This window comes from Panthera leo, chromosome B2 (genome assembly GCF_018350215.1).
Source record: "Panthera leo isolate Ple1 chromosome B2, P.leo_Ple1_pat1.1, whole genome shotgun sequence".
NCBI lineage: Eukaryota > Metazoa > Chordata > Mammalia > Carnivora > Felidae > Panthera > Panthera leo.
Genome location: NC_056683.1, coordinates 123,631,915 through 123,643,209, shown reverse-complemented (window position 1 = coordinate 123,643,209; position 11,295 = coordinate 123,631,915). Strand labels below are relative to the sequence as shown.

The window sequence follows — 11,295 nt, the reverse complement described above, 5'->3', positions numbered from 1 at the left end:
ATACATATATACATATATATACATATATACATGTATACATGTATACATATATACATATATACGTATATATACACATATATATGTTTCTTGTTAGTAGAGGAAAGACGCAAAGTTTTGAATGTAGCAGGGAAATAATCCTGAAAAAATTTTTTTTGATTGTTCCCAGGCTTTAAGTTGAGACTCTTCCAGGCTGAAGTCACTTTTGTGCTGTGGTCTGCAGCTGTATAAAATCTGAAGCTCAGTCTTAGACCAAACTCATTAACATTTTCCCCCCAAAGATCTTTTAGGGGACTTAATGAGACTTTAGTTTTCACTAAAGATAGAGAAATACACAATAAACCAGAGCTGCAAACATCTTCGGTAAGGAGAACAGTTTTTATTGTGACTTGCTCTTCTCAGGCACTTCTGCAACCAAACCAGAAAAAAGAATAGGGTGAAGAAATGAGGACACTGCGGCCAACACTGGTCTCTTCTTGTTTCTGAAAGGACAAGATTTACGAGGCTGCAGCCCCAACTACCGGACTAGTGGTCCTCAGCCATTCTGTGGAAGTCAAAGTCAAAGCCTTTCTTCCATGTGTGTGGTTCCTTCCCTGCTCCTGGCCAAGCACATGGGGTGTGTGTGTGTGTGTGTGTGTGTGTGTGTGTGCGTCCCCTACTTCTTCCACTAAAGGAGTGATTCTCAACCTGGAGTGATTTTGCCCCTAATCCTCCCAAATATTTGGCAATGTCTGGAGACACGTTTGATTTCACAACTGGGTGTGCTACTGGCATCTAGTGGGTAGAGGCCAGGTGTGATGCTAAACATCCTACAATGTACTGGACAGCTTCTACAACAAAGAGTTACGTGGCCTAAATGGTCCATATTTCTAAGGTTGAGGAACCCTGATCTAAAGGATCAGATATGGAGGCCTCATTGGCCATAGAACAGTGTATGGAGAAGCTTTAGCTAAAGAACAGTTAGAACCCACAAGCTATTGTTGGTAATACAACAGCAAGACAGTGAGGTGGGTAGATATGTAGACTACCGGGGCTCACGATCTAAACTCTGCCGCTCAGCAGTAAGGTGTCCCTGACAGGTTACTTAACTTCTCTGAATCTCTTCCCGACCCTGAAAACATCACTACAAAGGTAGAAAAGAAATAGGACAATTTTATTACTGGGTAAACATTAAACCAGAATGCGATACATCAGTTAAAGAGATTGCAAAGACAGAAAGAAATCTCACTGTCATGTAATAAAGGGATCCAACCCATTTCATTAGGTGGATTTTGCAATTTGGAATCAAGTAACCAGTAGGCCCTTCTCTTCCCAGGACATCAGGAGATTAGGTGTTATCTTCCCTGATCATTACCTTTCAAAGAGATGGCCCCCAGTTCTGGAGAAAACATTCCTGAGTTGCTAGAGACGGGCCAGAGATTTGTATTTTTGAAAAGGCCAAAGAAAGAAATTGTGAGAGAAAGGGGAGAGGAGAAAGAGTCTCTTCCCTTGTTTTCAACAGGGGGAATTACATTTCTTAAATTTATTTGCTCTTATACATGCTGTCTATAAAAAGAAGATGGTAATAATAATGATATTTACTCCTTAGAGCTGTTGTAAGGATTATATGGGTTAGAACATGTATACGGTTATTAGATTAATTAAACTGGGGACCGTTAGACTGGTGGCTCTAATGCCATGGTGGCCTGCATAAACACCCCCAAATCTAACCCTGTAAATGCTTCAGGGTTACTAAATGGAAATGCCAAGGACAACCAACCGCAGCCAGTCAGCTGGACTTTAAGCTACAGGCAATCAAATAATTTCTTTCTTTTTTTTTTTTTTCTTTCCTATCTTCTCTATATAAGTCTTTCCCATAGTTCTAGTCCGGAGCATGCTCCTGGACACTTCAGATTTGAGGCTGCCCAGTTGGAATTAGTTCTTGCTTAAATAAACTCTTAAAATTTTCAAATTATGCCCAGTTCATCTTTTACCAAAGTTTAGACCCATGTCCAGCACTCAGTAAATGCTGCTTTAAGACCTTGTGATAGGCAGAAGTTTAAGCTGGCCCCAAGATTCCCACCCCTGGTACACACTTCTTGTATAATTCCCTCTCCTTGAGTGTAGGCAGAACCTCTGAACACGAGGGCACATCCCTCTCATGATGAGGTTACTGATCATCTGGCTTTGAGTTAACTAAAAAGGGGATTATTCGGTGGGTCTGACTAAATCACACAGGCCCATTACAACTGGATCTAGATGTCAGAGACAAAAACAAAACAAAACAAAACAAAACAAAACAAAAAACAACATCAGAACAATTCAAGGTGACAGAGGGCCTATGGAGGAGGCCACATGGCAAAGAACTACAGAGGGCCTCTAGGAGCCAAGAATAACCCTGGCAGACAACCAGCAAGAGAACAGAGGCCTCGGTCCTACAACCATAAGGAACTGAATTTGCCAGCAATCATATCAACTTGGGAAAAAGGACCCTGACCCACAGAAAGAAATGCAGCCTGGCCAATCCTTTACTTCAGTTTGTGAAACCCTGAGCAGAGAAGACCTAGCTCAGGTGGGCCTGGACTTCTGATCTACAGAGACTGTAGGGGTAATAACTAATTGTTGTTTGAAGCCACTCAATTTGCATAATTTGTTATGAGCAATAGGAAACTAATACAATCCTCAAAAAAAAAAAAAAAAAAAAAAAGTAACATTTCACTCTGATGTCACCGATTTAAGTGTCAGAGGAAGGACCTGACCTAGAGGGCCACCTCTGTCACAAGTTATATGTAAGCAACACCTGAAGTCTGTTTTGGAGGAAGAAAACCTATGAAAAAATTCACTAAACAAACTGACCAGGTGTGAGGCTTTAGGCGAGTCCCTTCAGCTTGGTTTCCCTTCTATAAAGTTTGTTGTAAGTGGAACCAGATGGCTGCTGTGTTTACTGCTCTTCTGAATTCTCTCAGAATTCCAAACAGTGAGTGCAGAAGAAACAGGGGTGGCTTTGTAATAGGGACCATTTCGTGGCTGAGCAAACTGGACTGAACATTCTAGCTCCCTTCTAACAGGTGCGCTTTGAGTTCCTGAGAGCGTAGATGGGGATTCATTGTGGCAAGCCTCCAAACATGTAGTGGGTTTGGCTCAAAAATATCTTATTTATAGACACTTCTTTCTCTTAGAAGTTTAAATTACTTGAAATACATGTAATTAATCTTTGATTCATTCTTAAGAATAAAGAGGAGCTTTACCTGAAGGTTCTGGAAAACTACTGACAGGCCCAGGAACACGCTCGGGTGCTAGCCAACTCCAAGCAGACAGGAGACTCATATGAAGGTCTTTGGTTTTGGTGGGGGCTCTGAATGGGTTAAAATGAAGATAGCCTAATCTCCACTGAGCTCTCCCAAACATTCTGACTGGGAAGGTGCTGGCATGGGTCCCGGGACTTTGTGTTTTTAGCGAGCACCTACAATGATTCTGAAAGCAGATGGTCTGTGGAACACTCAAGGAAGTATCACAAGTAGTAAATTAGAGGTTACTAGAGTATCAGAGAGCAGAATCCAACTCCTGTCACTGAACAAAAAAAAATTTCAGTGAAGAAATTATGGAGGAATGGGCAGTGTAAGGGAAATGGAAATAAAGGACTCAGAGACTTGCAACAGTGAGAAGCCATCATCACCTACAGGCGGGCTGATGGATCAAGGGGAGTGTCACTCAATCCCACTGCGTGATGGGAGCTGATGAGGAAGCCCCCTCCTCCCCCACCCCGGAGAGGCTGTGGTCAAAGAGGAATGTAGCAACTTGCTAGAGACTCTGCATGGAAGTAAGGAGGGTGCAGGGAGGGAGGAAGTGAAATCCAACTGGAAGCCAGCAGCAAGAATCCTGAACGCGCCGTCTCAGGAATTCAAGGGCACGGCACAGGGGAGAGAGGCAGTAAGTGGATAGTATCGGCAGGAGAAGCGATGAAAGATAATCAGCATGTCCTAAATCTCAAGGACAAGATCACAGACATGAAGAATGGCTGGACAATTACAGGAGTGAGTAGATCAAAATGAAGCCGTCGATACCACGAAGAGAATCAGTTACAGGAGATGGCCCAGGCCAAGTGCCTGGGACTCATCAGGGGATGTGGAGTAAGAGGAAAGAAGATGGTCTGGCTGGGCTCTGCTGCTTGGGCTCCTGAAAAGTTCATCTGTTGCAGTCAAGACTGAAAACAGCAATAATTACATTTGAATGTACTGGAGCAGCCTTCCAGGGACATTCAGACTGAGTGGCATCATCAGCTTGCAGACTACCATCCAATGTCTTCCTTTGCTAACATTGCCAAAGCTCACTGCTGCCCTCTGGATAAAACAAGTCAATGTAACTCACATTTAGAGCACTCATAAACGGCCTTGTCATCATGATTAATGAATGAGGGATTTTCTATTTTTCTCACTAGGTTATGACCACAACTGAACAAATTAAAAACTATGCGTGTGTGTGTGTGTGTGTGTGTGTGTAATTGGACCATATATTTCAGCTCATAGTACAGCTGAGATATACTGAGAGAAAGGAATTTCCTTATCTTCTAATTAGATTGGCACTCTTCCCGAGCCCCCACCCATTGGTAAGTAACTGGGAGAAAAGCTAACTGTACAATCTGATTTAGAACCCGAGTAATTTAAAGAGTCTCTTAGGCCATCTCAAGTCACTACTGGATAAAGCTGCCCAGTGGCTCAGTTAGCCTGGCTTTCCCCACCGTGTTACAGTCTAGTTGAAATGGAAGAGTCTGGGTGTACTCTTGGAAAAGAGCATGGCTTACTGGTTCCCTGTTGTGTTGCTGGGGTACGGACAGACCCCTGGCCTCCTGAAGGCTCATGAGTCCTACCGGCAGGAATCTGCACATCTCCAGGGGGCAGCCTCTGTCCAGGTAGTTCTGTTGCCCTCCAGAGCTGAAAGCTGCAGCTGGAGAACTCTGGCTCTCTCAAGTTTGTTTTCAAGAATATGTCCTTCCTTCCTTCTTTTCTTTTTCCTGTTTTTTTTTTTTTAATTTTTTTTTTTTATTTTGAGAGTGAAGGAGAGAGAGAGAGAGAGAGCACACATGCAAGTGTGAGCGGGGGGGGGGGGGGGGCAGAGAGAGAAGGAGAGAAAATTCCCAAGCAGGCTCCATGCTGTCAGCACAGAGCCTGACGCGGGGTTTGAACCCACGAAACGTGAGATCGTGGCCTGAGCCAAAATCAAGAGCTGGACACTTACCCGACTAAGCCACTCGGGTGGCTCAGGACTTGCAGACTGAGGAACAGGAACATTTCCTACTCACTGACTCTGCTTCTCTTCAATTCTGAAGAGCTACAGAACCCTGAGTTTCTGCTGTTTTTCCTTAAGCTGCTTGGCCTCGTTGTCTACTTGCAGCCTTTGCTGGAGGGTCACCTTGCTTTGCCACAGCCGGCCTGTGGCAGGTCCTCTGGCTCTAAACTCAACATCCTGTGAGGAAAGAGAAAAGGGAGATTCCAGATTGCCACCTAGACCTTTCCTGTCTACTCATGACCTTCCCCCCTCGTAAATACCTAGATGACCATGATGTGTCGGCATAGGCCTCCTGTCCTAGGAACTTCTTCAGATCCAAGTGGGCAGGTTGAGCAGCCCCTTACTTGAATGATACCTTCGACTTATCTAAAATATATGTAGTCAATCCTCATTATTTGCTGCTTTTATATTTGTGAATTTGCCTAATCACTAAAACTTGTTTTAACCCCCAAATCAGCCTCTTACACATCCATGGCTGTTTGCAGAGTGGTGAGAAATTTGAGTTGCCTGTTTTGCCCCTTCTCAGCTGGGGTCAAATAGGGTGACACCCGGTCTTACTTCAGGACTCACACTGTCAGCAAGTATTCCTTACATGACCTATTTGGTGCTCAGCTTTTCGCATTTTCGTGCTTCGTGTTGGTGATTTTGCTGTTGACAGTGGCCCCTTGAGTACAGTGTTGACGTGCTGTGGATGGCTCGTAAGAGTGAGAAGGCTGTGAAGTGCCTTATGGAGAAATCATAGGTGACAAGGGCTGAATGTTAGTGCCTTCCAAAAGTTATATGCTGAAGCCCTAATCTCCCGTGTGTCTCTATTTGAAGATGACACATCTAAGAAGGTAATCAAGGTCAAATGAGGTCTTACGGGTGGGCCCTGATTGTTATCAAAAGAGATGAGGGCTTTCTCTTGTGCACTGTACTCGGGCGAAAGGCTAAGTGAGGGCAAAGTGTCCATCTAAAACCAGGAAGAAAGCTTCCACCAGAAACCTACCATAACCTTGGTCTTTGACTTTCCTGCTTCCAGTACCGTGGGAAATTCAATTTCTTTAAGCTACTCAGTCTGTGGTATTTTGTCATGGCAGCCTGAGTAGAAGCCTGGGCACACCAAGACAGCAATGTGTCAGACTAGCTTCCTCCAGGCGTGTTTTACAGAACCGTTGTCTGTGAGTTCAGTGTTAATGAGTCAATGGTGTCTATTAAATAAGGTGTTCTTAAACAAATAGATACACACATAAAACAGGGTTATATGTTGATTATTTAATGAAGTATAAACTTCTGCTCTGTGATAGATGCTGTCAAGAGAATGAGAAGATAAGCCACAAAGTGGGAGAAATATTTGCAAAAGACATTAACTGACAAAGGGCTAATATCCAAAATATACCAACAACTCTTAAAACTCAACGACAAGGGAATGAACAACCTGATTTAAAAATGGACAAAAGACCTGGACACCTCAGCAAAGAAGGTATGTGGAGGACAAATTAGCCTATGGAAAGATACTCCACAGGTTATGGCATTAAGGAAATGCAAACCAAAACAACCCTGAAGGACTACCGCATGCCTATTAGAATGGCCCAGATACAGGACAGTGACACCATCAAATGCTGGTGTAGATGTGGAGCTATAGGAACTCTCATTCGCTGCTGGTGGAAATGCGAAACGGTGCAGCCGCTGTGGAAGACAGCTTGGCAGTTTCTCATAAAGCTGAAGCTACTCTTACCATATGATCTAGTGGTTACACTCCTTAGCATTTACTCAGATGAGTTGAAAACTTACAGCCACACAAAACCCTGCACGTTGGCTGTTTATAGCAGCTGTATTCATAATTGCCAAAACTTGGTAACCAAGTTGTCCTTCGGTAGGAGAATAGATACATAAACTGTGTATTCATTAGTCTGCTCCAGCTGCTATCACAAAATACCCCAGACTGGATGGCTTACACACAGATGTTTTTTCCACAGTTCTGGAGGCTAGAAATCCAGGATCAAAGTGCTGGAAAATTTGCTTGCTGGTGAGAGATTTCTTCCTGGCTTGCAGATGGCCAGCTTCTCGTTTTGTCTTCACATGGCTCTTCTTCTGTGTGAGCATGTCTCTGCTTCTTATAAGGACAGTCCTATCGATTAGGGCCCCACCTTTATAACCTCCTGACCTTGTTTAGCCTTAATTACCTTTGTAACTGGCCTTGTCTCCAAGTGCGGTCATATGGGAGTTAGAGTTTCAACATATGAATTTCACGGTGGGGGCGGGGGAACATAATTCAGTCCATTACCCTGAGGTATATCCAGACAATAAAATAGTATTCAGCATTAGAAAGAAATGTGCTATCAAACCAAGAAAAGATAGGGTGGAGGGGAGACTGAAATATATATTACTAAGTGAAAAAAGCCAATCTGAAAAGACTACAGGCTGTATGATTCCAACTATATGAGATTCTGGACAAGGCAGAACTATGAAGGCAGTGAAAGATTAGTGGTTGCCAGGGGGTCGGAGCAGGGAGATTTTTAGGCAATGAAACTTTCCTGTATGATCCTATAATGGTGGATATGTGTCATTATTTGTCAAAACCCAGGGAATGTACAATACCAGGGGTGAGCTCTAATATAAACTGTGGGCTTGGGATGATTCTGATGTATCAATATAGCTTCATCGATTGTAACAAGTGTACCACTTTGGTGGGGTATGGTCATAGTCCAGGAGACTATGAGTTTGTGGCGGCGGGGGGGGGGGCGGAATATGGGAGCATTCTGTACTTTCTGCTTTCTGCTCAATTTTGCTGTGCACCTAAAACTGCCCTAAAAGAAACCTATTTGAAAGGAAAAAAGATGTTACCAGAAACCTAACCATGTATGTCCCCAAAGAGCAGTGGTCCAGTATTTGCTAATTCAGTGTTTGTGGTGATGTTATAGAACAGTACAATGAGTGAGGAGAAGTGACTGGACGCAGTCCCGCTCCAGGCCCAAAGCCAGGAGGGGCAAATGGGACACTCATCTGGCTATCGACCTCCCACACCTTCCTTCCTCCTTTTCTTCTTCCTACTTCTCTGGGGTCAGAGACAGACCCCTTCCCCACCACACAAACTGGCCTTCGCTAACCAACTTCCTGTTTTTGTACTTTATGTAAAACTCTGGGATCTAGTTGGCCAGGCAGGCTCATTACTAGGCTATCGGGTAAAGACACGGGGACAATCCTTTCTCAAAATGTCGGGCAAGTTTATAAAGCTAAGGTTACACGGCAAACCCCTATCATGCAAGGCTGGAAGGTGATTATTATCTCAGCTCTCTTTGAATTCCTTCCCTACTGAACTCCCTAATCTCCTGCCCCTCCCCACTGCCTTCCTCCTCTCTGGATATTGCAGGCCAATGGAGAAAAAACTGACCTACTGAGAAGGCAGAAAGAGCAAAGTTCATTAATCGTTTGTAACAGGTTGTCCCTGTTTCTCTTGAAAGCCTCGTAGCACAGAGCTCTGCACCTTGAACGTGATAGGTGTTCGGTGACAGACGACGCCTGAGTCAGAAGCTGTCAAATAAGAGCCACCGTATGGTTGCCCCGCCTTCAGACTGCAGGCGTTGATTTATATCATTTCCCTTCCTTCTTCCTCCTTTGATTGTCACACCTTGGTGATCCTATAACCAATATCCCTTAAGGATAAAGACCCCCAAATGCACAGCCATCTTGGCAACACCTTTCCTATTTGAATTCTCGGGCACTGCCTCCTTCCAGGAGCTACCAGCTCTCAAGGAGAGCTTTCCATTTTAAGGTTTTCATCAAATATCTTCACATACTTCCTTTCACAATGTGGATGGCACTTCAGTAGGTGCCCCTAACTACTTGAAAGGAGAGTGCCCTGTATGGCTTAAATGAAGGAATGGGCACGCTAGAGGCGCCTGAGGGGCTCAGTCAGTTAGGCATCCAGCTTCGGCTCGGGTCACGATCTCGTGGTTCGTGGGTTTGAGCCCCGCATCAGGCTTTCTGCTGTCAGCACAGAGCCCGCTTCAGGTCCTCTGTCCCCTCTGTGTCTGCCCCTTCCCCAGCGCACGTGCACGCACTCTTTATGCTCTCTCTCAAAAATAAACATGACAAAAAAAGAAGGAGAAGAAAGAAAGAAATCAGCACGTCAGACCAGCACAGCCATAGAAAGTAACTCTGTTGAATGCCTACTGATAAACTTAAGGGAAAGTAGAAAAAAGAAATGTCAATGAGGAAAGGCTTCAACCAGCATGGACCCCGAGAAAAAGTAGACTCGCAAAGGCGAGTGTCCCAGAAGAAGGTACTCTCTCCGTGACTATGTATTTGGTCTGTCTGGCGGGTGTATCTCTGGTATGCAGGTGGGTAAAACAGACTGCAGAACCCAATGCTACTGTGCTCCCGTTACCTTGGTTGTTGCCCGTGCCTGCCAAACAGTTTGGTGATAGTATAGCTTGTCAGAAAGGAAAGAGAGGGCTACTCAGTCCACCACGAATACCACACTCTAAATTATCATTCTAGCTTTGTACATCATGTCTTCCAGGCTTTGTTTAAATGAGTCAGCATCTCAAGTCTGGCCAACCCTGGGACACTTACAAAATCATTTCTGCCCCCCAAGACTGTGAACCAGATTTGGGGAAGTGGTGAGTTCTCCAAGGTCAGTGCTGACTTGTGGGGTCCGTCTGGGGGCCAGTCTCCATCCACATCACTCTCTAGAGATTCTCTACCCTGGGGCGCCTGGGTGGCTCGGTTGATTGAGTGGCTGGCTTCAGCTCAGGTCACGATGTCACGGTTCGGGAGCTCAAGCCCCACGTCGGGCTCCGTGCTGACAGCTCGGAACCTGGAGCCGGCTTCGGATTCTGTGTCTCCCTCTCTCTCTCTGCGCCTCCCCTGCTCACGCTCTGTCTCTCTCAAAAATAAAATGAAAACATTAAAAAGAAAAAAAAAAAGTTATCTGTTATAAAGATTCTCTACCCTGCTTCAGCCTGTTTGGGCTAAGCAACAATTCTTGGGTAATGCACGAGAATGATATTTCCTTTGCTAGATGATTAGAGTGCTTCTCACCGCTGGTTGGAAATACCCGGGGGGCCTTGTTATCCCACAATACTGGACACTTCTGCTTCTGGTGAGACAAAGCTCTTAAGAGCAGTGTTTGTAAAACATTGAGTAAATTCATTAAAAATTTACCAATACTATTACAACTTCAGGCCAAAAGTTTCTGGGAAGTTTGGGTTTAAGGGGAACTTCTACCCCATTGCCACCCCTCCCACCCTGTTTCCCTGTCTAGATCACCCTGGGGGCTGAAGGCTGGTAACGTGGGATTTCTTTTCTAAGTTCTGTTGTTATTACCTTGTACCAAACAGCAGTGGCATTAGTCAAAGGAGTGGGCTGAAGCTGTTTCACTTCGAGAGTTGGCAGAGGCTGCCATTTCTACCATCAAATCGTACCTATTGATGAGTTTAAAATATGCCTGAGGTCTTGGTGGACTGCCTTGGCCATTTTCTAGCAACTTCTCTTCATTTCTGGACACGTACTAGTGCCCTGCCTACGTTTCCTTTACCCTGGCACCATGAGAACACTCGTACAGAAAGCAGGCTAACTCTTTTTGTTTCCGGAAAAACAGTGCATCATAGCACCATAGCAGCAAAAGTTAACCATGCACATTTTAAACAGGATTTGGTTTGGAATGTGACAGTGACCCTATAACAAGCTATCAATTCTGTGGGGTCCTTCATTTATTATATAACTCAAGTCTGCCTCCTCCTTTTTTTTTTTTTTTTTGATGTTTATTTATTTTTGAGAGAGAGAGAGAATCGAGAGCAGACTCCAGACTCTGAGTTGTCAGCACAGAGCCCGACACAGGGCTTGAATCCACAAACTGTGAGACTATGACCTGAGCCGAAGTTGGATGCTTAACCAACTGAACCATCCAGGTGCCCCTCAAGTCAGCCGCATTCTTAATATTATGGCTCTGGTTGTGACGTTCAACCATTCTCCCCAGAGATTTTATCTGGCCCATTTCTTGTTTTATGCTAGAAATCAGGACCCTATTACATGGATTTCCTTCTGTGA

The 11,295-nt window shown here is 44.6% G+C and overlaps 1 long non-coding RNA gene across 1 annotated transcript in view; it reads right to left on the bottom strand.

Annotated features, from left to right (window-relative positions):
- Positions 1-359: 359 nt before the first annotated feature.
- The window catches only part of LOC122220423, a 31,837-nt gene continuing 20,901 nt past the window's right edge, over positions 360-11,295 (bottom strand). Inside the window, exons 3-4 of the long non-coding RNA XR_006202841.1 lie at positions 5,212-5,439; positions 360-479 (exon numbers count right to left, since the gene is read on the bottom strand). This is a non-coding gene — a long non-coding RNA (uncharacterized LOC122220423). The remainder of the gene's footprint in view (positions 480-5,211; positions 5,440-11,295) is intronic.